Source organism: Anser cygnoides, chromosome 15, assembly GCF_040182565.1.
Source record: "Anser cygnoides isolate HZ-2024a breed goose chromosome 15, Taihu_goose_T2T_genome, whole genome shotgun sequence".
Classification (NCBI taxonomy): domain Eukaryota; kingdom Metazoa; phylum Chordata; class Aves; order Anseriformes; family Anatidae; genus Anser; species Anser cygnoides.
Window position 1 is genome coordinate 417,913 of NC_089887.1, and position 27,438 is coordinate 445,350.

General features: G+C 47.7%; 1 long non-coding RNA gene across 2 annotated transcripts in view; it reads left to right on the plus strand.

The window, feature by feature from the left end:
- The window catches only part of LOC106046050 (uncharacterized), a 48,046-nt gene that overhangs the window by 17,162 nt on the left and 3,446 nt on the right, over window positions 1–27,438 (plus strand). Inside the window, exons 2-4 of one of the 2 annotated variants that reach the window (XR_010825077.1) lie at window positions 15,487–15,684; window positions 15,849–17,621; window positions 24,501–25,134. This is a non-coding gene — a long non-coding RNA (uncharacterized lncRNA). Of the gene's footprint in view, window positions 1–15,486; window positions 15,685–15,848; window positions 17,622–24,500; window positions 25,484–27,438 lie in introns of those variants that run through there. The other variant, XR_001213048.3, reaches the window with a different exon arrangement.

The window sequence follows — 27,438 nt, forward strand, 5'->3', positions numbered from 1 at the left end:
TGGGCTCTCTTATGTGTTCTGAGCATTTGTGAGTAACAAAGATTCTTGGTGACGTTTCCAAATAGCTGCTCCTCAGTCAGAACTACTGCTGGTGCCACTGTGCTGGCATCCCATGGTGAGGGGGCCTCTGCCCTGCTCGCCTCCCAGCACCTGCACTAGACTGGCCAACCGAGCCAGATTTCTGGGGTTTTGAAAGTGATGGCAAGTGCTGAGTCCTTTCACCTGGTCTTCAACTGCTGTTTTCTGCTCAATGTGTCAGCAAGCTGCTGTCCCTCATCCATACCACACTTGGGGCAGGACCTTGAGTGCTGCAGGGAGGCTGCAGGTTCATGCTATGCACCAGCTCATTTCTGCCAGAAGCTCCACTGCAGGAGGGGCTGAGCGGAACATGCAGGATCCTGCTTCTGCCCCAAAGAGCTCATGTCCACCCTTTGCCTCGCATCTGTATCACTCACCGTGTCTGGGCAAAGTTGGTTGTTTTTTGGCTGTTGCCGTTTGTTGCAGAGGGCAGATGATAAGCACAGGAGCAGGAGGCAAAGAGGGTTTTGTGCTGGTGTTGGCAGAGCAGAGAGAAGCAGAGGAGGCTGGTTGGTTGGAAAGAAGAATGGTGTGTGAAGGATGAGGTGCTGCAGGCTGGGATTTGGATTGTGGTCTTGATTCAGTAGAAAAACAGATGCAGCGTGTTGATTATTTGGTGCTTCTTGGCTGTTTTTGACTGGGAATTGTAACTGAGTACAGCAGCAGCTGAGCCACCCTTCAGAAACAGTGCAACTAGGGGAGGAAATAGCTTCCTGTAGGCAAGAAGTAGTTGCAGGAGCACTGGCCCCAGTGCTGCTTTGGCACCTTCCTAGCACCTATGGACTTTGCTTGGCACAACATGGGATACCCTGCATCTGGGGGGAGCCTGGCTCCACATCTCTTCTCTTTTCTGCACAGCTAGCATGACCTGTCACCGGGCTGTTCACTTTGAGTCACCAAAATTTTAATACAATTGTATATCTCTTGATAAATGCTCACTTCCATCCTGCTGGGTCTGTTTGTCTCACTGGCAAACTGACTTTCTCTAGGGGGAAATCTGTCATGTTAGCACATCGTGATCACCACACGACTCCTATCAGTGCTGTTTGCCTTGGAGTCTTTGAGAATCGCTGGCCTGGTCCAGTTCCTGTGGCTTGGGGTGGGTGAAGTCCAGGTGGTGGCCTCACATCAGGGGTCCGTCTGGAGTGCTGTGGCAATGGCAGTACTGGCCTCATCTGTGCTCTGAGTGCCAGCAAAGTACGCTTGGCCCAACTTTGGCTTGTCGCTGCTCAGCTGAGTTTTCACGGGGGCATTTGTTCCTGGGATGGGGGAGCCAGGTCCTCCCTGCATCAGGAGGGAGAATCTTTGCAGTGCTCCTGTTTTCCTGGGCAGGGCAGGGACCTGGCTTTCTTGGTATGTGCATGTTGTAAGTGAGGACAATCTTTCTTCAAGCCAAAGCCCAAATGGAAGTGGGATGTGCAGGGGTTCATGAAAGCTAGACTGAGCACAGAGTAATCCAGCTGGGCATAAGAGTTCAGAGAACTCTCTAGGCTCTTAATTTTATGTCAAATAGTCACTGGAGGGTTAATGTAATTTTGGTTTTAATTACATTGCTGGAGGGCACACTTACCCAAGGGAAAAGACATAATTACCAAGACATTTTATTAAGATATTATTTAATTTTATTGATGTGTCACAAGCAAATGCGCAGGAATGTTCAAATCAATATATACTTACATCAATGTTTAATCTACTTTCAGCATTTTTGCCTGTTCTATTTATGCAGTTGCTAGTTGATACATTAACTTACTGGGAATATGTGGAAAATTAATGAATTTCCAGCAAAATCGCACCCTGTATATTTGTTTCAGTGCAAAATCAGAATAAGAACAGGTTTTCATCTTTGGACAGGTTTTTTTGACAACTCCCCCTCCCCCTTTTCCTTGTAGTTCACCGTTACTAGGTCACGTGTGCTCTATTTTTCCTTTATTATATTGTCAGAACAGGCTTTTAGACCTTCCAGGTCAGGAGCACCTATGTGGGGTCAAATTAGGGCTGGACAGCATGTCATCTTGATCTATTTCATCAGTAGGGCTACTTGCAGAGCATGGTTTATCCTCTGGTTGTGTAATGGAAGGCACTGTTCTGACAGGTGGGAAGTCCTCTTGAGCTGTGTGGTCTTCTCCCTGCTGTACTTTACAATAAACACAGTTCTGGATATTTTCTTACAGGCCACCTTGGATCGCATGTGGCTAGTAGCAAAGAGGTATTTATAAAATGCAAGCATAAAACTACATTTGTTTCTTAATCCAGCAGGTAAGGTCTGCTTAGATCTTACAGAGAAAAAAAACAAGCAACCTAGGGAAGCACAGAATATCCCAAGTTGGAAGGGATCCACAAGGATTGAGTCCAACTCCTGGTTCCATACAGTTGTGCAACATAGTGTTGCACAGGGACTGGCCTATGAGCAGCCCATACTGTTGCCTGCAGTACAAGGGTGGCAGGAACACAAAGCCATGCAAACTGGCGGTGACAGAAGTGGGACATGGTTCAGAAGGGAATCTGAGCTCTTGGACAACATAAGACCAGGGTCTGACACCGAATCCTATTTGCTCTGCTCTTGATGCTGAGGCTGATACAGTACATGGTTGCATTCAAATAGACATACTTAAGATCATGATGGATTACAGAGCAGTGAAGTAAGAGCTTCTTTTCACCCTGTGTTTGCATCTGGGAGAAGAGCAAAAATAGACTGAGTGGTCGGAGAAGCATACCCAGGAAGAAGCAGATGTGGACTCCTGGTGTGTTTTTCATCTTTTTCTACATTTTTTTTCCTGCTTGAGAAGCCTTTCGTGCCTTCTCCTGTCCTTTGGTACAGGTTATGGACAGGCAGCTCAAAGACATCACTCATAATATGCTGGGTCTGTCTACTATTCCTTTCTTTGCAAAGGCAGTTACCTCTCTGTCTTTCCAGTCTTCAGGGTCCTCAGTTGTGGCTCTCCTGTGCATGGTTCCTTTCACACTTGGACCCTTCAGCACATTGCTGCTCACTGCCATTTGCATCCAATTAACTTGTGGGTGAGAAGTCTCTGATGTAATCTCTGATCCAGCTAGCTGCTGATTTACCCTGACTCCAAACAATTTGTCACGAGTGGAAGGATTGATGTTGGAAAGCAAATTTTGAGGTGCCTTTTATCTTCCCACATGCATAGTGCTGCAACACAATTGCTCTGTCTTCATCCATCAGCTGCCCCAAGTATATATATTATCTACTGGTTCAGCTGCTCCTGCTTCCTGCATGAGTCTCTCCCTGCTGCTTTCCTAGATGTGCAGATGACACTTGTCATGACAGACTGTTTCAGCTTCCCTGTGCATGGGTGGGTGTGCACTGCTGGGGCTGACTTTTCATTAATGCTTCCCAGATGCTGCTTTGTATGGTCAGTTTTGAAGGAATTCTGGCTGTGTCCCTTCCCTTGCTTCCCTGCTGAATTGAGCCATCTTTTTTTCCCAGGCAGTAGCTGCCATCGGCACCAGAAGGTTAATTTGTTCCTCTTCCCCATAAGTGCATTTATCACATGGAAGTGGCTGTTGTGGAAAATATTGATCAAACACCGTCTGTTCCCTGGCTGGACTGAAACAGCGTTACAGTTACTCAATCGCTTAACATCTTGCTTTGTGTGCAGACAGCTATGGAAGAGTGTGTGTGTGCATGAGTGTGTGTGTGGGGGGGGGGTGGCAGGTGGCAGGAGCAGGTAGTGGCTGCTGGGGTTTTTCACCCTCCAGTGCTCCCGGCAGTGGTTCTTCTGGAGTTGGGGTATGGCTGATCCCCTACTGCAGGGTGGCTTTCCTCCTGCCCAATCTCCTCGTCTTGCACTGGCTGTGCCTGCAGAGTCCTGGAGTGTGGCAACAAAGAGGGAAGGTGGCATGTGTGTTTAGAGGAAAAGGTTTCTGGTGTTTGGGAGGAGAGGGTTTGGAGTGTTTCTAACTCAGTAGTAGACTGCCACATTCAGAGCTGTGTATTTCCAAGGGCATTCGGATCTGTGTTTTGGCCAGCAAGAGTGCTTTGGCTTACTCCGCCTTAGACTTGAAACTCAATCCTTTGTTTCTGCCTGTGCCTGTTGCAGCCCTGGGCCATCACTCTGAGATCCCTCGTTTCCTAGCACAGGCACAGATGATTGCTACCAGTCTGTGCACAGGAGCACACTTGTCTCTCTATTAAAGAAAAATACAATAACAACTCTTTGTGGCAGCTGCACAAATATATGCTGTTTTGACAGCACCTTATTTCTGCACAGTGCTCTGGAAGGCTTGTGTGAACATTTCTTGCAGGCAACTTCATGGTGGGAGAGCTGTGGCACAATGAAAACACATGAGTCACCCATTTAAAAATCATAGTGTTTTTAGCAACAGGACATGTCTCTGCTCTTGGCCATCTGTCGCAGCCTAATCTCACCTGGGTGCTTTTCAGGCATCTATCTACCAAGGCAATACTGGCTGGAGACCAGTGCCCCCTCAGCACCGTGCTGGAGATCCCAGTAGCTTGCTCGCTATGTCTGTGCAGTGAGCGGTGCCCAGGCTGCATTCAGGTGAGGGCTGGTGTCATGGCAGGAGGAGCAAGGGGCACCCAGAAGCAGCGAGCTTGTCTGCCTGGCTCCTTGCTTGTGCCCTGGTGCAGGAAGCCACAGAGCAAGTGGTGGGAGCATTTTTTTGGTAGGCTCAGGCCTATGCTGAGCTATGTCCTGGCAAAGCTGGGACAGGTGAGGGACCACCACCACTCTCTGGGTTGTGGATGGAGGGAGCCATATGCTGCACAACAGATGCTGCTGGGGCCAAAAAAGGGAGCATGAGAAGAGCAGCTTCCTACCACATGTCCAGGACTCTTCACACTGGTGCAAAGTAGTAATGTCCCCCTGGAGTGGCATCAGCCCTTGTGACAGCGCTCTGTCCATTAAAAATGAGCAGACATGCCTGCAGAGGAGTTCTCATTTAGCAAGCAAAAAAGGGCAGCACTATGAGGAAGGGAAAGCTAATTGGCTTCAGATGTAGTGTATTGGCAAGCAGTGGAGAATAAATAACAAACTGAGATGTGAAACTACTGCAACTATGCATGTGGCAGACCAGTGTCCTGTTAAAGGTCAGCGAAGTCCCTGCCTCTGTCTTTGCTGTCCTTCAGATCTCAGGAAAGCGTTGTACCTCCGGTACCAGAGTCACATTCTGTTCCTGCATCGGAGTGCATGTGTCTTGTTTCCTGATTTCTTCTTCTCTGTGTAGAGACTCGGACTCCCTGGGTGGTGCATCCATGCGCAGAAGCAAGCAGCACACTGGTGTGCTGTGACGTGCTGTGCTCCCTGCGCTGCAGGATGATGCCGTGCTAGCTGGGAGCAGGCACTGGTGGCTGCAGGCAGCTCTGGCCTGCTCTTTTTCTGCACAGTCTGGCAATGCAGATCCCTAAGAAGAGCTTGACTCTGCCAGTATATTAAAATTTAATTAGGCAGTAAATGCTTCTTTCTTCCAAGCCCTGAGGCTGAAGAAAGCCAGAATGTCTTTTTGGTTTCTTAATGGGACAACTGTCCCCTCCAATAGACTATAAATGGTTTTAGTGACATTGGGCAAAATCCTGCCCTCTGTTTTACAGTTGTGATTACTGGTATGCTCAATACCTCTTAATACACCAGGTGTGTGTAGCGGGGGAAGTGACAGCTTTTTCCTGGGAGCAGCTGGGTGGGACCCGGAGGGAAGGCTGCCAAAGCTCTTCTGTCAGTTGCTGGGAGATACCAGGGCTGTCGTGGGTGATGAGGAGGAGCTCACAGCAGTGCCAGCACCGGGGGGGCTTTTACCACTTCTTGTTCCTATTTCTGAGGGTCTGTGAAGGAGATGTGAAGGCTAAGTCAGGGTGGGGACAGCAAACCCCAGCTCCCTGCTGTGGCACCCCTTATTTCCAGTGCAATGCCACCCTCACCAGAGCTTTCACTGACAGCCTGGGATATTAATATTTGTCATTACTCTAATAATCACTTTTCATGCTGTGGCAGAAGCTCATGGCTCCAGCAGACAGATTTTTCTATCCTGGTCACTGTATACTCTACCCCCATTAAGTTAAATACAATTTCTTCCTCAGAAACCTCTAGGTGTAAAATAACTTGTAATGTAAAATAACACCCTCTGGTGATGGTGGAGAGCATGGTTCTGCCAGATCCACAGCTGAAACTTGCCCCCTGCCACAGCTCGGATGTAAGGCATCTGCTCCCAGCTCTTTTTGTGAGAACTAAGCTCTGCTATTGAATCTCTTTACCTGAAGAGTTGTTTGTAAATTCTGAGTATTGATTCTGAAGATGCAGCTCCTCCTAGTAATTTAAAGAAATTAAGAGATTCTTAACCACTGAGAAAGCTGCCAGTTACTTAAAATTCAGCTTAAAGTATTTAAAAAGGGGCATTTTTGCATATTTTGGTATCCTTTTCAGTGAGGGCAAGGGAGGATTGTGCAAAGCCTTTCCAGAGGAACCCAAAGGATTTGTATTACAGGAAATTCATTAAAACACATTTCTGTTATCAAAGGGCCATTCTTAATCACTCTGTAACAACCTGCTGCTTCAGGAAGCATTTCCAGTAGGCATGCCTCAATTCTGAGGCACTGTCTGTGCAGTTCAGTGCTGGTTCTCCTTCCTTCTGGGGGAAATATATTGTTTGCGTCTGGATTTCAAACCCATGCAAAACTTCAGAAGGTGATGCTGAGTCAAAGGCTAATTGCAAGCAGCCGCTGCAGTGTGGTGCATGTGTGCTGTGGGCTCTCACCTGTGCCTCTGGGTGACCTGGCACGAAAAGCTGCTGGTCCCGTGCCTGTCCTGAGATGGATCCTGCAGCAGGTGTGGCTGTGCTGCTGCTGTGCTGCCAGTGGTCTGGGGACAAGGACACCTCCATTGGCCAAAGGAATCTCTGGAGTGTGCTCGGACCACAGGTGCAAGACTGCTCTCCTCTCTCTGCAGGCAGATCTGGACTCTGTCAGCACCAGCCAATGCCTCAGGCTTGGGGATAATTGTGTTCTGGCCAAGCTGTGTGGCTACGCTGTGTGTGGCTCCTTGCCAGGAGGGGACAATGGCAGCAGGTGGCATGCAGGATCCCTCCCATCCAGTAGAGACAAGTTTATGGCAGTGCTCTCATGAGCTTTAGAAGATTAAAATGAATGTTTGGGGCTTGGGTACCCTGAGCCCAGACTTAAGTCCTGCACTCAGACGATAGAAGGAAACAGGATTTTTTAATTCAATTTCATCCTATCTCAGATGAAAGGAAATGATCCAGAAGTGTTTGGTTCAGTCAGCAGCAGCTACTGGTGGTTTCCCTTCACCCTGTATTATCCACTGCCTTGTGATCGTCTTGCCAGGCACCCCATGAAGAGAAACACCCTGGGCTTGCAGGTTGTCGCTGGAATTCTTCTGGTCTTGGTGGGATTGTTGGGGGTGTTGTACCCTCACAGACTGTTGCAGGAGAAGAACTGGGATAAGAGATAGGGAGCTGATATGTGTTAGGTTGGTGGATAGAAAACTGCTACTGTTTTCTTCATTTGGTTTAATGCAGAAAATATTTTGACCTCAGGGTATCTGGCACACACTGGGAGGTCTGCCAACGAGGGGAATGTGGAGGCAAGTGCTTCTCGTTATTCTGGGTACAGGCAGGACCCCTTTGCAGTGGCCATGCTCCCTGGATGACAGCATCTGTCCATGAACCTTCATCCATCTTTGTCTCTGGAGCCAATAAGGAGCATCTGGAAAACCTATGATTGCTCCGCTTTGCTCTGACTAATGCCAGGCTCCTTCCTGAGGCAGCTGCTGAGATCTCACTCCTTGTGTCTGTTCCTGAGATGTCAAAAAGACCCTCCCCCAGCTTTTACTATCAACAGTTGAGATGTGTCACTTTAAGAAATGTCTTCATTATTTTAAAATCAGGTTTTTAAGAGAAGCTGTTGTTATTTATAGATTTCTATCTGCTATCAAAGCACTTATCACTGTCATATCCCGGAGCCTCCTAGCAAATGCTGTGTTGATGGCCACTTTGGAAATATGGCTAGACAGGGAGGGTAATCGCTCTGCGCCTCTCGCTGCCAGGCGGCTGCCACTGTGAGGGTGCGTCACCAGCGCTCTTTGATTTTCGAGTGGCTTTCTGTGAGAACAGAATACAGCCGGCGGGTGGTTTGGTCAGCCTTGGGTGAATTCCTCACAAGGCAGTGATTGCTGCATCAGCTGTGGTGACATTTGGGACTGCTGTTGTGACTTGGCCCAGGACACCGGTGTGGTGCAGGTGGCTGCGATGGCTCCCCTGGGCGCTGCACATGCGGTGCTGGAAGTACTTGGGGGTCCTACGTGCCTGTGTCCATGCTTGGTGCCCAGAGCTGGCTCTGTTCACTGCTGGGCTGTGGAGCCCAGGGTGCAGCCTGGGGGCTGAGCTGGGTCCTGGGAGGGTGCTGGTGCTTCAGCAGCTGTTTTTTATCCTGAGACAATCAATTCTCCTCATGAAACAGCCTGTTAGTCACTCACAGCTCTGTCTGGCTCTATGAAATTAACTGCTGTGAGAGCGACTTGGAGGGGGTTTGCTGCTGCAGTGCTGCTCTGGATTTTGCAGAGTGGGATCCCTTGCCTGCATCTCATGGTAAAATCTCCCTGGGGAATCCTTGTCAGAGTATCTCAGCCCCATGCTGAATGTTAACGTATAATAAGGAACAATAAGCATCTGCTGGCTATTATTTTCCATTTGCATGGTCAGCTGGAACAGACATCAGTTTGGAGTAGGATTTGATATGCATATATTGATTTTCTTTATAGATTAGAGTGATTCAAGCAGTTATAAGGTTAATTTCAGATGATTAACTTCACCATATTGTAATATTTGATTTAGATTGGCTTTCAAACACTTTCCACATATTGATTTTCAATACTGTACTTTTAGCACTGCAGCCAAATGTCATTTAAATAAAGGGTTGACAGAGTAGAAAATATTCACAACAGAGCGGAAAATTCTGCTACACGCCGGCCTGGACCTGTCCTGCAGGGTGCCTGATGTTCCTGCAGCCAGAGAGAGGAGCACAGCCTGTGTCCTCACAGCAGTGCTAAGCATGGCCTTTGGTGCAACCCCTGTGGCGAGGGTGGCACTGGCCTTGGAGGGTCCCTCTGATGGACAGGTCCATTGCTGCTCCTCACCAGCACAAGGATTACCTGCCACTTGCCAGCACACCCACCCCCCACATCCCTGTCAAATGAACCACGGGGGGACCACAGCATCACTCCTACTGGCAGGACCGTTGCTGCTTTGTGACATTAAAACTCCTTGACAAAAATCAAACCATGAAGTTGTTGGCTATGAGAAGTTTAACCTGCCAATTCCTCCTCCTGGCTTTGGGTGATCCTCCGGTCCTGGGGGCAGGTGCCAGAGCCTTCTGGTACAAACTGAATACCCAGGTTTTATTGGCGCCAGCCGGAAGAGGCTGGGGGTTTAGAGACTGTAGGAAAATCACATTTATGAGATTTCTGTGGGAGTTTCTTCCTAAAACTTACGCTTGAGGCGCTAACATCTTTTCTTATCAAGGGATCCTCGCTTCCTCACAAGCCTCCCTCCCCAAGAAGAGCTCACGGAGCTAACGTTTCTGATGATGATGCCAGAGATGTGAAGCATTAACAAGCAGGGCCCAGTGCTGGTGGAGCAGCTGTGGCCCTGTTCCCAGCACCCTGCCCGCGGCTGTTCCTGCTGCTTTGGTGTGGCTGCTGTGGGCTGGTCCCTGCCTGTGCAGAGAGCCCGGTGCCGGGGGCCGTGGCCCTGTGGGGCTGCGCTTCACCCCAGTGCAGGAGCCTGTGGAGAACGCTTATTTTGTTCTAATAATCCCAGAAGCTAACAGCACTGCAGTTTTACAGTGGTGGTGCCTAACCTACCCACTACTGTCACGGGTAGGGTCTTGCCATCCAACTATCCATCTTGCTGCCAAGATCTAATACTCTGACAACAGGTTGCCCCTTTTGCTGTGGCTAAACTTTTCATTCTCCTGGACACTTACTAATCTTCCAGCCACGTTGGTTAAGCAGACGGGATTTTTGATGGAGAAACTTCCAGCTTGTGCGCTGGCAGATCAAAACTTCATGAATTGCTTGGTAGCATCCCATCCTTACTGTCGTGTTCTTGCTCTAACCTGCTGTTGTGGGGGAAGAGTAGGTATGGCTTTACTTCCAGCTGTCTTGGATGATGTTTCTCATTCCTTCATCACGTAAAGCCAAAGCTCTGTGATTCCTCCTTGTTAAGGGGGGTATTGTGCCCTTTATATCCCTTGAGACCAGATTGTAAAAACAGTAGAAAACTGGCATTTAAGCTATTGGAGGCAAGAACTATATAGATAGATATTAGATTGTTCTGAGCTAAAATGCACAAAGGAAAAAAAATCACCAAAAATATGCTGTTTCTTGCCTATTTTACATTTCAGTATGGATAATATGTGCACATCTCAGAGCAGATTACACTAATGTTTCTGAACATTCATGAGTCCAAAACAGCTAAGAGCTGTACACAGCAGCTCAGAGGGTGTGGGAGTGACAGAGACTGGGAAGTCAAATACAGGCAGAGAGCTGTTTGCTTTTTTCACAGTTCTCGTTTCCTCCTATCTCTCATACTTTTATTTTTCAGGGGCTATTTTCTTCTTCACATTTTAGTGATGTGCTGAATACAGATGAGACACAATGTACACAGAGCTATTAGACTGACACACTCATTTTTGTGTATCTACGTGGGGGGAAAAAATGGATCAGGTTTGCCTAGCATACTTTGAAAACCATGACACCTAAACACCCCAGTAGCAATAGTCCCTGAACTTGCTGAAATCGCTGGTCTGCTCATGAGTGCCCCTTCCAGGGAAATACCAGTGCAGGGGGTGCGGCATCTCTGCCAGATTTAGGGGTGCTGCAGCAGGCGGCTGTGTCCCCCGGCCTCATGCGTCCCCTGCAGGCAGGAGACCTCTGCTTGTGCAGGGCTGCTTCTGCTCGTCCTCCTGCGTCCCGGGCTGGGGCTGCCTTTGCACTAGGAGCCTTCTTCTAGAGCTCAGACGCCTGCTAATTGATGATCTGGCCACTTCGCTATCTGCTTCCGTGTCCTGAGGTGAAGTGATATTTCTTCCCATAAATTCCATGTATTCAAGGAGCTCTCTTTACAGGGTGCCTAGCTGGCCACAGTGATTCAGACAGAGCTGATCAAATACTTATTTGTCAAATGAATTGTCTGATTTATTTCATCATTTCAAATAACTTATTTATAACTCATCTGCAACAACAAATATTTATATTGCCTCCTGACCAGCAATTACTTGCCCTTCCTGTTTATAAACCGCTATATGCTTGCGGTAGCTGATGCTGGTAGTCTAAATTTTGGAACAATATCGCAGAAACATGAAGAAACATTCTGTTATTCTCTACAAAATCTTCAGAACATTGGTATTATCTTGAGCTCTTTTCCAGGATTCTTCCATGTATACTTTTTGACAAAAGGAGACTGCACAGAACACACAAAGGTCAAAGCTATTAAAAATCTTTTCAGTGAGCAGTGCTGCAGATCTCCAAACACTTGTAGCTCTCCAGGGAAAGTTTAAGCTTACAATTTTTCACCTCTATTTGTTCCAGTCCAGACTGGCACCCACCAAAAGAAATGAGCGTGGAAAATAACTTTCTGAAGCACCTCAGTCTGTCAAAACTGATCCATTGAAATAGCCATTGTACTGTACCTGTTGAACCTAGAGAGATAAACATCTGTTTGTGTAATACATGTGACTGGGAAAGTATGGGTCATGCCAGATGCAAGACGTTTGAAAATGCAAAAGAACGTTTGAATATTTTTTTCAGGTATGTGTTGAATCTGTCTCAATAAATTGTTAAAATTGTGCCTTAATATACCCTGCACTGGCTACTCTTAAGACTGCAAGTATGTGGCATGATTTCGTTGCTCACCATCTTTACCTGCCTCCAGCTCATGTGGTGAGATGTCTTGGAAGTTCCCTTCAGGCACATCTCACATCTCATTTGAACGATGCAAATACTGTTGTCAGCTGTGTGTTTTGCTGAATTTTCACCCTACCTGCTGTCTCACTTGTTGGCATGTATGTTAAATGAAAGCAACTCCTATACAAGCTAGGATGGCACCTTGCTAATAGCCTTTGTCCTGCAAACATCTATGATTTATACCTGCCCTCTGTTACTGCCTCCTTGTTACCAGCTGGGGGTGGACCTTTAGGGGTGCTGTAGCACTTTGCTGCCTATGACCAGTAATGTCACCCTCACGCCTGCGATGGTTCTCAGAGATGATTTGAGAATGACATTGCCTGCAGCCTCTCTGTCTGAGCCAATTAAACAGAGAAATTAAACAATGTCTGAGTCAATTAAAAAGAGAAATTAAACAATGTGACAAACACGACAATGGAGACAAAGCTCAGTGCTGAAGTGTATCTTCAGCAAGGACACCAAGCATGCGTACAGCAGTCAGTGCCTAGCCGCAGCACTGCTGTGCCTAGTGCAGATCTTTACAGTCGTCTCACGGGACGGTGGGAGTCACCTGGTGGTGGGGCTGGCAGCAGTAACTGCTCCACGCTCGCTGTTCAGGAGGCATTGCCTCCTAGGTCTTGCCTCTCTGTTCCTGGTCCCTTCTCTCCTGCTGGCAGTGAGGTCCGGCAAAGCCCCTTATTTCTAATCTTTCTAATGCATGTCAACAGCTGTCTTCTGTGCTTGGTCTGTGTGTGGGGCTTGTAAGGGGCTCCTGGAGGAGACTTTGGCAAGGTGGGCACCCTCCGGGCTTGTGGTAGTGAGCAGTCCCAGCATGGAGCCCACATCTGTAACCCTGCAATGATACAGACCGGCACTGCAGTCCAGAGCGACTGTTTGTGGTCACGAATGTGGCATCCAGCTTAATGTATGTCAGGAATCACTTATACAAGCTCACCAGAAGAATTGCTGTCTGGTTACACTACAGCATCTTTCTCAAAGATAGCACTCCAAGGCTAAAAACTTAAAAATAAAAATCCACAGTGTCCCTCACTGATCTCTTCCACCTGCTCAGGGAAGGGGGAGTGTCCCCAGACAGCACGACACAGTCCTGCTGGAGGTATTTGGGAATCAATGTTAGGTGTAGCTGGAATGTATTTTCACAAGAATTTTAGGAAAAATTGTGGGGAGTGGCTAAATCTGAACTGAGCAGCTGGTACAGGTGCTTAGTAATGTACTAGCAGGTGTGAAAGCTATTATGTTTCAAAAAAACCAGAACTATCTCTACCCTAGGAAATGCCAGACCAGGTAGCTCTCGGGACCTGTTTTAGGAGGCTGTTAGGTCTGCAGAACTACACAGGCAATCTCATTTAGATGTTTTGCACCCTCGGAAAGGAAAAGTCAGCAGACAGACCATCATGACTTCTCTGTCTGTACTGTAAACAATCTTTATTTTTTCCACAGTTTATTGAATGGCTTTTCTCTTCCAGAGGTGTTAAGAGAAGCAGCTAAGCCAGGCTATGTCTTTGCTATATCTAATTTGGTTCTTTCAACTGTAAATGAAGTGATCTTCTAATTGTTTTGATCTCTGTTCAGTTCTTTGATCTAGCTGTTGTGCATATAGTGGCAGCACAATTAATTGCAAGTTACAATCGTGAAGATGAAGCATTCTCTAGTTCACTCTTGCAGTTTTAGTAGTAGAATTCCAGGGTTTGTCATTAATTTTGGCACAGTGACAGTGATACAAAATACCATTCCTAGACCTTTTAAATTTCCCTAAGCCCTCAAGCAGAGGGTATGCACCAGGGACAAGCCCCATCTTCCTGTGAGGTCTCCACGTGGCAGTGGTACTGCTGCTCTTGGGCACCTGGACCTCACTGCAGAGCGAGAGACCCAGCTATGGATCAGCATTTCCCAGAACTGTTTGATTATTTATCAGTAAGTGCTGTACGAAGCACACAAGACAGCTTACAGAATAAAAGGAGAGAGCAGGAGAGCACTTAGGGGAATAACCCAAAGGCCTTTGCTAGCATTAACTATTCTGTATCCTTCAGTTTAGAAGGGAGTTAATCAACCCCCCCTGCTGTACAGTCTTGATCAGTCCCTGCTGCTGGATTGGATGTGGCTGTGCACAGGAGCAGGATATCCTCCATTGTGTTTTCTTCTCTGAAATGTCTGGCAAGAAAGTAAAGCAGATGCATCACAAATGTGATTTGTTTGTGCTGTTCCTCTGGCTTGTCTGTTTTCCACACCAAAGAGATAATGTTGCTCTTCTAGCTCAGCAGCAGAGGGGCTGGGATGACCTTGCATTTTGGGCAGGGAGCCACAAGATACCTGTGGATGGAGGAGTCTGCATTGTGGGAAAGGGTGGGAGAACCTGTTTGTTAATACTGGTGGCTGAGGGACCTGTGAGGAGCAAGCTGCAGCCCTTTGGGGCCAGGTACACACATGGCAGAGCCAGTTCTGCCACTGTTTTCATGCTCTGACAGGGCTTGTTCAGCTCATGCTCCAAGAGCTGTCAAATCTCTTTGCCAGGAGAGCCAGTGGACAAAAGAGTCTCATCTGTATATTTTGCTTCCCTTAGAACAAGGCAAATATTTCAGTATCTGTTGAAGAGTATTTGCATTTTTATGGATAAATTCAAGAAAAAAGGCACCACGCAATCCCAATTTGCATCCCTTATTTCCATAGAAACTACAGGAGCTTTGATTGCTTTCATGTGCTTTTGATGAAAATTGAGTGGGGTATCTTTATCCTGCCATAAGGTGGGAAGAAAAATTGGCATTCACAATAATATCTAATGGTTCAAAGGATACTTTTGCAAAACAACTTGCTGTGATTTATTAAATAACTTGGTGTTTTTCAAATAATTGAAAAAAATCTCAACTTTCTAGAAAACTTGTTACAAACCTTTGCTAAACCACTGTAGATTAACATCTGCTTGTGTGAAACAAGGATTGTTTACCAGTATATGACTGCTGCTTGTGAAATTGGGGTCATTCAGCTCCCAGTCAAAGTTCAGACACTAGCATGGAACAATAAACAATTTAGATATCATAATCTATACAAATGTTTTTAAATTGTGGAAAAAAAAATAAAGTGGTGTACCACTGCAAGCAAACAGCTTTGCCGAACAAGTCGAGGCCTTAAGAGAATGAGGGACTGCAGAGCTCACTCGGGCTCCTCGTGTCCCTCACCGTGCTGGAGGCAGCTCTGCACTGCCCGAGCTCTGTGCTGGCCACCGGCAGGGAGACTGTGGCCCAGCCTGGTGTACCGGCAGGGCAGCTGGCTCTGGGGGGTGACCACTGCTCTGGTCCCTGCTGTGGCGTGGGGAAGGCATTGCCCAGCTTCCCATTAGCACCATGACTGCTAACGTGCAATCTGTATGACTCATTTTGCCCGCTGTTTGTAAATATTGATCAGGCTTTAAAAGTAATGTTTTTTTGTTTTGTTGGTGTTTTTTTTTTTTGGACAGAAGACCCGGACCAATAAATCTCCAGACTTCCCCAGCCAGTTATGCCCAGCAGTAGCGAGGGGCCTGGGGGCTGATCGGCAAGGACAGGGCCAGGTATGCCTGGGGAGCAGGGGCTGCTCACAGGCGGCTCAGTCCAATCGTCATGTCCTGCTTAGGATGCTCCTTGGACGTGCTTTGGTGCCTGATCTCATTAATGTGGTAAGAGGCATCTTCACAGTTTCGTCTCCTAGAGCAGGTTGGATTTGCTGTGCCTGTACTGTTCATCCTGACACAAGGCCATTTATATTTGATGGTGTTTGGATGAATTATGCACATAGCCACTAAGAGAAATTTAATGATGGGTTTCGTCTTCTTTTTTATAGATTTCAGCCTTTGAATTAAGCACCAGTTCACTCTAAGTGCTACAGGGGATAAAGAGAATATTCTAGTCCCTGCATCCATCACAGCTGCTCTGCCAAGCAAAGTTAACAAGTAAACAGTAATCACCCACAATTATTGCCCATTACGTGCTCTTTTCACCTGAGATCACACAACAAAGCATGAGTGTGGAGCCACAGGAGGAGCTGGGTGGCAAGGAGCTGTCAAGATGAAATAACAGCAAAAAGACCTGTCAAATGCTGGCTCTGTGAAAGACCTAAATCCTCTCCTGATGGCCCCTTGGTGCAATGTACAAGAGCTACTTCTGTGTAATTATAAATTGTCTGCAGGGCTTATCTGAGAGGTTCACAGTTGACATTACAATAATAGGGTGGGTGAGTTTTATTTAAGGGATAATGTTCCTGGCAGTGGTGTACACATGGCAGTAAATGAGTGTGGCGGGTGATTAACACCATCGCGAAGCCTTCGCGGTCCCTGCTGGCTGGCCAGAAGCAGAGGAGCCTGGCAGGTCCTGGCGTGGCAGGGAGGTCCTGCTGGGGCCACCAGGGCCGGCCTGTGACAGCCTGCAGTGTGGCACATGCCACCTGGGGCTCCGTGCTGCGTGAGTTGTGGTGGGTGCACATGGGGTGCACGGGGTCCCATCCAGACAGGTCAGGGGCACGATTCGTGTCCTCCAACTCTGGGCACATACCAGTGCAACGTCCCCATGAAGCTGTCTGCCTGGGCTCTCTTTATAGCTAGCGGAGAGGGAAGGGTGATTTTGTGGCGTGGTTTACCTGACCTACTTCAGTTGCTTACCTTAAGGTGAATTGAACAGTTTCAAAATCGCATTTGCTCTCCATTTACTATAAAAAGCAGAAGGCGATCAGCTCAGATGTGGACCTGTAAGCCAGGAGGGATTCATCCCACTGGAAATACCTTACTTGCCTTGGCCACCATTTTCTGAGCATGCTTCTCTTGTTCTGCTTTAAGGATGAATTTTCTACAGCGTTTCCGTAGAGGTATTAAAAAGGGAAAGTGCAGAAAACAAGCCTTGCACCTGTCCCTTCAGGGGAACGGTTTGTTTCCTTGAGTCAGATTTGTCTTGAAGGCAGCCTGGGACAATATCAGACCTTACCAAGGCACTTTCTCCTGTCACCCTGCTCCCACCCTGCAGAAAAGGGACAGTGATGCTGAGGGGCTGCCACGAATCCAGTCGCTCCCTGGGGAAGATCTATGGCAGCTGGTGTGTCTGTGAGCCTGACAGCAGTGAGATGGGACTGGCCACCAGCCCTTCCTTGGAGACAGCCCCGCAGCCCGCATGCTGCACATTTTGTCGTGGGAGCCAACGCCTGAATCTAGCGCTTTGTATTAGGGGAAAGAAAAAAAAAAAAGTTGTTACAGCCTGAGGCCGTGGGAGGGCAGCCCTCCCCCGGAGCTCGGTGCAGGGCAGCAGCCCCCGTGCTGCCGGGCGAGCCGGGGCTGCGGCCACCCACCGGGATCCGCCGCTCCTCTGCGGAGGGGAGAGGGAATGTCCCTGCTCCGGGGTGCGTCGGCCGAGACGGGGCAGGCACATCCCCGCAGGATGAGCTTCCCGCAGAGGAGGCAGGCTTCTCAGCTGCCCCCAGTAATTGCAAAGCAATAAAAAGGCAACGTGCCCATTCGGCGAGCTCTGATCCCATCACCGATCAAAGAGACTGATTTAGATCGGTGGAGCTGCCAGGCTGGTCCCGCTCGGGAGAGTTAGTGGTGATATTAACTGGAGGAAATTCTACAGAGTAAGTATTAGCCTTGTATTATGTAGAATTTTTAAGTGCTTCATTAATTTACAATTCTACTTTTTATTAAATTAATTTGCATTTTAATGAAAAAAATAAGTGGATCTAGTTCTCTTCTTGGAGCAGCAATAACATGCGGCCTGTATGTGAATGAGTGTGCTTTTGCAGAGGGTGAAGCAGCTCTGCATTCCCGGGTGCAGGAATTTCTGCTGGTGCAAGGGGCCTGCTGCTCTTGCTGGCAGTGCGAGGCACTGCCCCGGGCACGTCCCCTCTCCTCTGCCCTTGCTGAAGCCTCTGCGGTTGGTGTGGTGCCCCGTTCAGGGACTGTAATGCAGAAGTGTGTCTTGCTTCGGTGTGTCACCTTCATCACGAGGGGACCTTGCATGCCCTTTCGTCTCTGCACAGCACTGACTCCTGACCTTCTGCCAGCCTGGCAGCCTTATGGGCATGTGGGCTTTATCTTGATGCTCATGCTGACCCAAGGGCATCCTCAATCCTTGGAAGAGTCTTTTAGTCTCATCCACAGGCAGTCTGAGGTCTTCAGGAGAGGGGTGCTTGGCTTGGACCCCAGGCTTGCAGCAATGATCTCAGACCATGGGAGACTCCTGGGCTTCTCTGCGGAGCCAGAGCCTGCCTTCCTGGTGCTGGGCCATGCGAGCAGGGAGCCGGGCACCACAGTGGCCTTGAGCATCTGGCACTGGGCTCTGCAGCTAATGGAGATGGGATGAAATGGCCAGGGACATGCCTGCAAAGCACCAGGCACCTGGGGATTTGTGCTGCTTGGGAAAATCTGTTCCTCTGGGCACAGCAGCCTTGCCCTCTTTGATGGAGCTCTCATACAACTCTGTCATCAGGTTTTTCTCTTCTTCTCCAAGAAATCAGGGCTGTGACAGTAAAATGCCTCTGGGCTGAGGAGCCCCTGGGTTTTCTCCTCTGGGCACATTGGCCAAACTGAAGAATTTAGCTGAAGGTTAAAAAAATAAAAATAAAAAACTCTCCTTGAAACGTGCACCCACTGTTCCTCACTGACATGCGTCAGCCCATGGCCCTGACAAATGCCCTCAAACAGCTCTGTATCTTTTCTTGATTGGGGACCATAGCTCCTCAGGGAAATCGGCATCGTGCCACCCTTTGACTGACGGTGATCAGTTCTGGAGTGAGGCAGAACATACTTCTGCAAAGTACATAGCAGAGATCATTCTGAAATCACTGGTGTCAAGCAGTTTGGCTGGTATTTAAAGTAGGACAAAGGTGGCATTTTTCTCTGCAAGTTTTTTTTTTTTTCCTAGATAGTTTCAGACATGGTGAGAGCCAGTCAAAGTGAAAAATCCACCAACCTTGCTGCCCTCTGCCCCTAGCCCTCAAATCAATAAGGAACATCTCTGGTACCTCCACAGACGCCTAAACTCTTTACTGACATGACAGCATTTCCTTCAAGGCCGTTCTGCACTGCTTCAGAGAGTAATAATTTAATGATTCTATTCTTCAGGGCTTTACTAATATAAGTTGACCGAAAACGAAATGCTTTCCGCCAAACCATCTTTGCTTCCAACCTCTTTTATCATCAGATTTGCTGTTAATCTCACAGGCAGCAATCCTACAAGTTCTTTTTCCTTCTCAGAGAGATTAATTTAATGAGCTTTTTATTATTGTTTTTTTTTTCTTTTTTTCTTTTTTCTTTTCCAATAACATCCACTTGTCTGCTAAGAGAACTTTGACTCTATTACCTCATGGCATCACGCTGGGATGACTTCAATAGCTGTAAGCCACAAACATGGATCTTACTCCGACCTATGCACCTGGTAGGTGACAGTATGCTTCTGGATTCCAGGAGCAGGCAAACCAGTTCCTTGCAACTTAGCAGAGGAACACCAGGGGCATTGTGTGTGTAGGGGTTTTTTTTAGAAAAGAAAATTGAGCAATAAACATCCAGAGAAATGAGACATTTAAACATTCAAAGTAATTGATATCAGGAAAAAAATATGATGGGATGAAATCTATTCCTGCAATAAACTGTCCATTAGTTGGGCCATCAGCATAACCCTAATCTAAAGTTACGAGGATCCATTACAGATATAATCAAATACAATTTTCTATATTCCATGAATCAAAAGCACCATATGTATTAAGAGCCTAGTTTGTCTTTTTGTTCCTGCTTTCTCCTGGAACAGCATATATCTGATTTCTTGTGTTATATTGCTCTGATGTCTGCTAAGGGCACCATGCCCTAGAAATTCACATTAAATAACTGAGAGCGAGCACTAGAAATGAAAAAAGTGAAATACTATCTAGACAGCTGGAAGTAAAAATATGAAAAGTGTTGCACTTACAGAAGGAAAAAAAGCCTATTTTTATGACTTGAATAGACAGTTTGGTATAAAGAGAAATTCCTCACCCAAGATCAGACATACAGCTGAGCTGCAGCAGGCAGACTGAAATCTTGTAATCCACAATATGCCAGGATACAGTAGAGATCTTGATTTCAAAGAGCAGGCTAGGATGTGGCACAATTGAACGGCACGCAAAAGCACAGAGGTTTCCCTGCTTGCTGGGCTGATGACCGCTGCTGTCCCAGGATGAGTTTTGGCTTCATAGGTGGGCAGATGGAGGGTGAGGCTGCAACCAGGCGTGGTCTGCAGGCTGTGGACACATGCTCACTGACACCAAAGGATGCTCCTTTCACTCTTGATGTCCTGACTTCCAACTTTTTGTTTCCCTCCCTTTGTTTGGTAAATTTTTGCTTTCTGTTTGTAAGGGCTCACACTTTCCATCTGGAAGCTCACCATGTCTTTGAACATGATTTTCCAGAAATGTGTGTGCATGACCTTCATGTGGGCCCTAACACAGAGCATTAGGGATGGGCAGCAGTCAGCAGGAGCAGGAGTCTGGAACAGTCTTCCTGTCCTCGCTACCACATCAATTCTCCATTTTTTAATTGCATCTGGGAAAAATATAGCTCTTCTGCCTTCCTGACCTATCCCACCGATGTATCTCTGACTCAGTTCTTCCCAAGGGGTGTCTGTCTGTGAGAAGAGATGCTTTAACTGATTCATTACACAGGACTCTTGCGCTATTTCCTCCAGTATTATATACGTACTTCCACTGCTGACCTGCATTATTTAGCTCTATAGAACATCTTGGGCAGCCACCAGCAAGGGCAGGCACTCTCCAGAAGAGCAGTCCGACACGATGTTACTGCTGGAGCTCGGTGGGGTTTTCAGCGTGCTTCAGCTCCATCCATCTGGCTGACTCCGGAGGGTGCGGGTCGCTGTCCTTACTCCGGGGAGCTGCCTCACACCTGACTCGGTTCTTGCCCTCTGCTGTGCTTCGCCTTGCAGCGTGCTGCCAGTGGCCCCTTTACGCTGGCCTGGCCTCGCCCGGAGGACCGGAGTGCAACCTGTGGGGCATTCTCTCAAGTCAGGCAGGAGCAGCAGTGGGTCTTGCAAGCCGGTGCGGGGATCAGCTTTCAGGGCTTGTTGCAGGCTTGCTGCTAAATTCTAGGGAGAGGAGCAAAAGGCTATAAGAGGATAATATTCTGCTGGTAATTAAGACAAGTTAGTGGCCCTGTAATCAGCCCGAGTAATGGATGTGAGAGTCCCACTGCACTCAGTGCAGGGGAAGGAAAGTGAAAGCCTGCTGAGGGCATTGGGTGGGAGACGGATCCTGTCTCGACTGAGCAGGATGATGTGAGCAGCAAAGATGAGAAATACAGAGGTAAAAAAGAATGAAATCTGGTTTTGGGTTTCTTTCCTGAGAGATGGGGATCAGCCAGATAATGAGGCAGCAAGTTCTGAGGGCAAAGGAAGAGCTCAGGACATGGTTAGCTGCTCATTAGCGACTAGAGACATGTTAGCTCTCAACACAGTTGGTAACTCTTTGGTCTGGCCAAGTCTTTGAATGTCCCTGGAAGGAGGGCTTGCACACTGCGCCCAGCTGCAGCTGCTTCCAGCAGCGCCGGCTGCTCACGAGCAGGCAGAACAGCAGCTCTGACGCTGCTGTGCTAAAGGCTTGAGAAATTAATTTTGCCTGTCAGAGATTCAGGTGTAAGTGCGTGAACTGAGGTTCAGCAAGGTAAGCTGACCCACCTGGCTGCGCTCCAGGTCCAGGAAAGCTGCTCACAACAGGGAAGGGAAGACCAGTAGTACCTGCCTGTGTAAACTGGTATTGTCCTCCACATAAAACATGCCCTTAATTAATAGCTAGGGTGAACCTAAGCCACTATCTCTGTTATCAATTTGTGGATGTGGTTGGATTGTCTGTCTCCCAGGACAGTAATATCCCTTCATCTTATTGCAAATTGCTCGCAGCATCCTTCTATTACACAGCCTTAATGCTTGAAAAATAGAGATTTAATACTCCACCATATCAGACTAAGTGAGGTCAAAGCAATTCATATTCACGATCCCACAGAGCTCCCTGATAGTGTTTCCTCTGAGAAATATGTATGCGGAGGAAACAAACTAGGGAAGACCTGCCCTCTGCCTCACGCTGTCCTATGCCAACAAGCACTGCAGCAGCCACCCTGTGGCTGAAACCTTTGGATACTTTTCCTGGACGGACAGCAGGCAGCTCTGGGTACTCCCAGAGGACAGGGAGTAGTCGTGGGCCCTGTGGCGAAGCTCTGCCAGCCACGCCAGCGCTCCTCTCTTCACCTTCCTGGCCCAGCAGCTCCTGAATTACAGTGGCAGCTTCCCAAGTGTTGTCATTCTGCAGTGGTGTGCTAGATCAGAGTGGTACCAGCACGTGTGTTTTGTGTGTGATGTTATCATAGTGCACTGTGCATGTTTCCAAGGTGGTAACTCTTCCCCAGGTGCTGGATATTTTCTGTGTATTTAATAAGTGGCTTGCAAGGAAGCTGGGTGCAAGTTTTTTAGGAACTGCAAGTTGTCTGTTGCTTCCTGACCAGAGAGCCTAGGAATAGCACGTCATGTATTTACATGTTTATTTGTGTCCTGAAACGTATGTATTTTTCATAGAGAAATTCATGAGCCTTGAGGATTTCCTCCCCAGCAAGGAAAGATTTGTCTCCAGGGATGATACCTTATATAGCCGGGACACGTTCCTTCTGCATTTGCTTTTATGTGGATGCCAGGACATGGATTTCACCTGCAACTCACGAGGAAATATCTAAGCACGTAAAATAAATGGGAGGTTTAAGTTTGGAGGGATTTATGTGCAGAAATTAAAACATAGGTTAGGAGAAATATCCCTTCGCTTTGCACAAAAACAATGTAACAGATGTAATTCTCCTGTTGTGAGCTGAATAGACCTGGAGCTACCTCCTTCCCCAAACTGCAAGAAAACAGTGGGCTGATAAGCGGCCTTGCTGGCCATATCTCACTGTTACGAGGATCTTGCCTGGAGGCTTAGTTGCAAGAAACAGCCTTTGATGGCACAAAACAGGGTGGTCTGTGAAACGTGTGGAGGCTTTTTATGACCGTTCAGGCCATACAGAAAGACTTGACACAGAGAAAGTAGGATTTGGGAATCTCAGAAATAATGAGACTTTGTAATAGAGCTGGAGGACTGCCATGAAAAGAAGAGACCTGAACATCTGTCAGGAAGGTGCCAGACAGGCAGCATGGCTCTCTCCACTGTGTCCACAAAGGAGCGGGTCCTATTGGGAAGCATCAGTGCTGCCATGCCAGAGCAAGCAGCTTTTCTGCTGGCTTATGCACGGACAGTGCTCAGCAGCAGCACTGTCAGAAAAAAAAAAAAAAAGCAGTGATTGTAAAAAAGGATTTTATTTATTTCCAATTTTGCAGAATTCTTAAATTGGAACCACTGGACTAAAATTAACTGGCTTATTTCATTTGTGAGGTCTATGAAAATACCTTAATTACGGAAGGAGAGGTGGCTACAGAGAGCAACTGAGGTTTTCCCTGCTGGGAGCATTCTGCTGGTGGCAGCAGGTTACACGAGCATGATTGCAAGTGGCACCTATGCAGCAAGCGTTTCCAGTAAGGGAACTGTCAGGAATGTGTGGTGTCTTCTGTAGCACCATGACACATTGACGAGCTCTGATGGATGGCTAATTGCTCAGGGTAGTCTGACATAATGGAGCAGTTCCGAGAGCACCTCAGCTACAGAGGTCAGCAGTGACTCACAAGGCATAATTTTTCATAGCGTGCTCCTTGTATCCTAGAACTCCTCCTGTAATGGACTAGCAAATTACCACACTATTTAAAAGGTAACAATTTATAACATTTTGATAACTGCATGCTCCTGAGGCTATATTATCTGTGCCTGTGGAGAGAATGAATGGGATAGCTGCCCTTCCTACAACATGGATGCTTGCATGTAGAAATACAAACGTGTGTGCCTCTCTGCCATCCCAACACCTTCCCTCCAGCACAGATCAGAGGTTGATCAGGCAGGATCCTGAAAAAGACCTTTCCCTCTTTGGCACAGCTGTCTCTCTTCCATTCCTGCTCCTTTCAGTATATGTCTGGTTTGGGGAAAAGGGTAAGGTTCCAGTGCCTACCTAGTCTTACCATATTCTAGCGCAACTCCCCGGAGTTCATGTGGGCTATACTCATCTAGGTGCATTTGGCAGCTCTCCTGTATGCACTGTCTCACATCAAAAGATAATTTAATTCCCAAGAGGTGTCAAGGTAGCTGCTCCCATAGAGAAACTGGAATCATGACAAAGCGGCAGGGCTCATTGAACCATAGGGACCCTATTTACAAAGCCCCAGAGCCAGCAAGCACATTTTTTTAAGATCTTTTCTTAGCTGTTGTTGGGAGCACACCTTGGGGCTCCAGCCCATGCACAGCTGCCGTGGTGTCTGTGTGCTGACTGCAAATGCACTGTGACCACCATGCACACATCAAGATGTCCCATTCACCATATTTTATGTATACGCTGCCCTTCTACAGCTGCTGCTCATCGCCGATGTCTCCTTTGCTGCATGGGAAGCATCACTCTTCATTTCTTGTCCAGAAGAATCTGAAGAACTGAGTGCCTGAAGAATTTGCATGGAACCATTCATCCCTCTCAAGTAAATAAAATCTCACCCCCAGGTCATGGCAGCAGGTCAGCTCTTTCTGCACAAATTGGGCCCTGTGCAATTTCCTTCACCGAAGCCTTTGCCTTCAGCAGAACTGCCAGGCTCTGTACCCTAGGAGGAAGGGAAGCAGCAGGATCAGAGCCCACTGGTGTGACGTCCAGGCAACTGGGAAGTTGCCCTGTCACACAGTGGTAATTAGCGGAGCACAGGGCCAAGCACATCTAGCCACACAAAGGCAGCAGTGCTTGGAGTGTGTGATGGGATGCCCGTTTGTTGGCTCCAGGCAGCGCAAGGGCTTTGTTACCCCGTGCAGAGCTGCCTGGGAGTTACGGGGCAAGGGACTGAAGTCCCAGGAAGCAAAGAAAATCGGATGATAACGCTGGACTTGAAGGACATCTTCTGGAGATGTTGATGCCGCAAAACATGCAAGCCTACAGCAATTCATCCTTTCCGAGAGCAGATGTGTGTTTGCCTGCTAGATGTGCTTAACTACATGCGTGCAGGTAAAACCATGCATCTGTGTTTGAGTAGACAATTTGTAATAAACGTGTGTGAGTGTACGTGCTTGATAGCAAAGTGTTCCTGCATTAGTACCACAACAACACTTTTTATTAACTGTCTGCTTTCCCTCTGGAGTGATGTAATTCTGCTCAATGCAGTAGAGATGGGTCCAATTAATCGGATGGATAAAAGTGGTTAATGCACCTTGGAGAAGCGTAATTTAATTGAAATGGTTATTACGTGCTGCTCCAATGTAAAGAATATGAGAACCAGCACAAATGACTCTGTTATGAACACGACTTTTAATTGCTGTATGGTTCTGTGATTTAAGTCTTTCTCTGGATGCGCTTTTGTTTCCCAGAGATTTCAGTTGGGATGCTGATTGCAATGACACGCTGGGGACGAGCAAGGCACATTCCAGCGAGTTGGGGCTGTCAATCCTGTTTGTGCTGATTCTCGGATGGAACTAGAATTGCTGATTTGCCTTTGAAATCTGCAGAGGTTGGCTCTGCGCTGTGCCAAGAACTCCTCAGAAGCAGCGTTCTTGGCTGGTGGCATGAGCCCACACCCTGCCTCCTTGCTGACTGCTGATTCCCTGATTCCCCCTTTGACTGAGGTGTGCTTTCCAGCAGTTATGCCCACTGGGGCAAAAGCTGTTCTCTGCTGTGCTGTTTGCCTTGCAGGTTGGCATTGCCTTTCACACCACGTCTCTGATGATTCAAACGTAATCTGTAGGACAGTGCTCCTACCCTCACTGTGTGCAAACTGTGTTATAGCAACACAAGCAGTTAGGCTGTGCTGAGTTGAACATGCACTAGAGGCAGTTGTCTGTTACTCTCCCATAGGTTGTGGTTGCCATGAGATTAAAGCTGATGACATTGGTAGTAATAACCAAACTCCTGTACATCCCCTTACCATAGTACAAATTGTGTGCAGGAATGTTCACCCGTGGAGCTAGTAAGCAACAACTGGATGAGAGATGGAAAATCAAGCCTGTCTAACCTGCAAAGAACATAGCAAGCCGAAGAAGGGGAACTTTCTTCCCCACAAACTGTGAAATGCTCCCAGTTCACAAGCCCCTTGTGGTGTCTTTTACAGCCCCTCAGATTTTGCTGCAGCACATGAATGGTGCTTACACAGATGGTGAAGATATGTTTTTGTGAAGGCATAGAAAATGTCTATGTGTAGACAAGATATCAGGCTATCATCAGCACAAACGTACTGTGTATTGTCTTCCTGTTTTTCCAGGCTCCCAGACAAATGCCACTACAACCAACAATTTTCCTGTCTTTTTTTCCTTGCCCCTCTTTTCCAGCAGGAACAGAATGCACCACTGGGTATAGAACTAATAAAATTGTGATTTTGGATTTATTGAGGAGAATCAGGGGAATATCTTCTGTTGGATTTAGCGAATGCCCACTGAGCTCTCTGCATTCCCCCTTCCCTGTGCCCAGGGGCTGGGGAGGAGCTCAGCAGCGCCCTGTGCAGCCACCTGCTCCCCAGCTCCACTGCGTCAAGTCCTGGGCAAAGGTGGGGAAAGCAATGCGTGTGTGGGACAGCCCTCACTTTCCTTTCTCTGCTGCCTGGGATGGAGTCCCATACAGGGATAAAAACTAGCACCAACTGCTGCAGGCTGAGCCTGGGTCATAGTAGGAGCAGGCAGCCAGTACGGGGAACCGCTGTCCAATGGCTTTGTCTTTCCGTTTTGTCCTCCCACGTGGAGCAAAGAAGAGGTAAATGTATTTGCTGGAGCCATAGAAGTGAGACTGGACTGCCTGTCCCTGGGGCTGAGTGTGCAGGGTGGGTTTGTCTAGCAATGATAGCAGTGTGATAGGCTTTACCTGGTTGTCTGGCGGGCCCATTTATTTGGAACAAAACATATTCAGAAATGTCTCTGTGTCAGCAGTGCTGTGATAAGCAAATATCCCTGAACAAAGAACTCGAGGAAATTTTTGTATGGGCCAGATATTTATCCGAAGCAATGTAGAAATGTAGATCGAGGAGGTAGACTGTGAAATGGAACGCCCCAGACAGTAAATGAGTATGAGAGGTGTGTCTATAAAACATGGTTAGTGTTCGACACAGGGGACAGGGAAATTTGGGACAGGGAGGCAGAGCAAGCGGTGAGGAGGCAGAAGCGGGCATCCCAGGCTGCTGTAAAGCAGAGGCAGCGAGCAGACTGAAGGAATGGGAAAGCTGATGGGGTAGAAGTAGATAGTTCCCAGGGTTTGGAGAGCAATGGGTGGGGAACGTGTGCTGGGAAGGTGGGTGCTGGGGAGGGTGCAGGGGCCCTGTGCCTGCCTGCC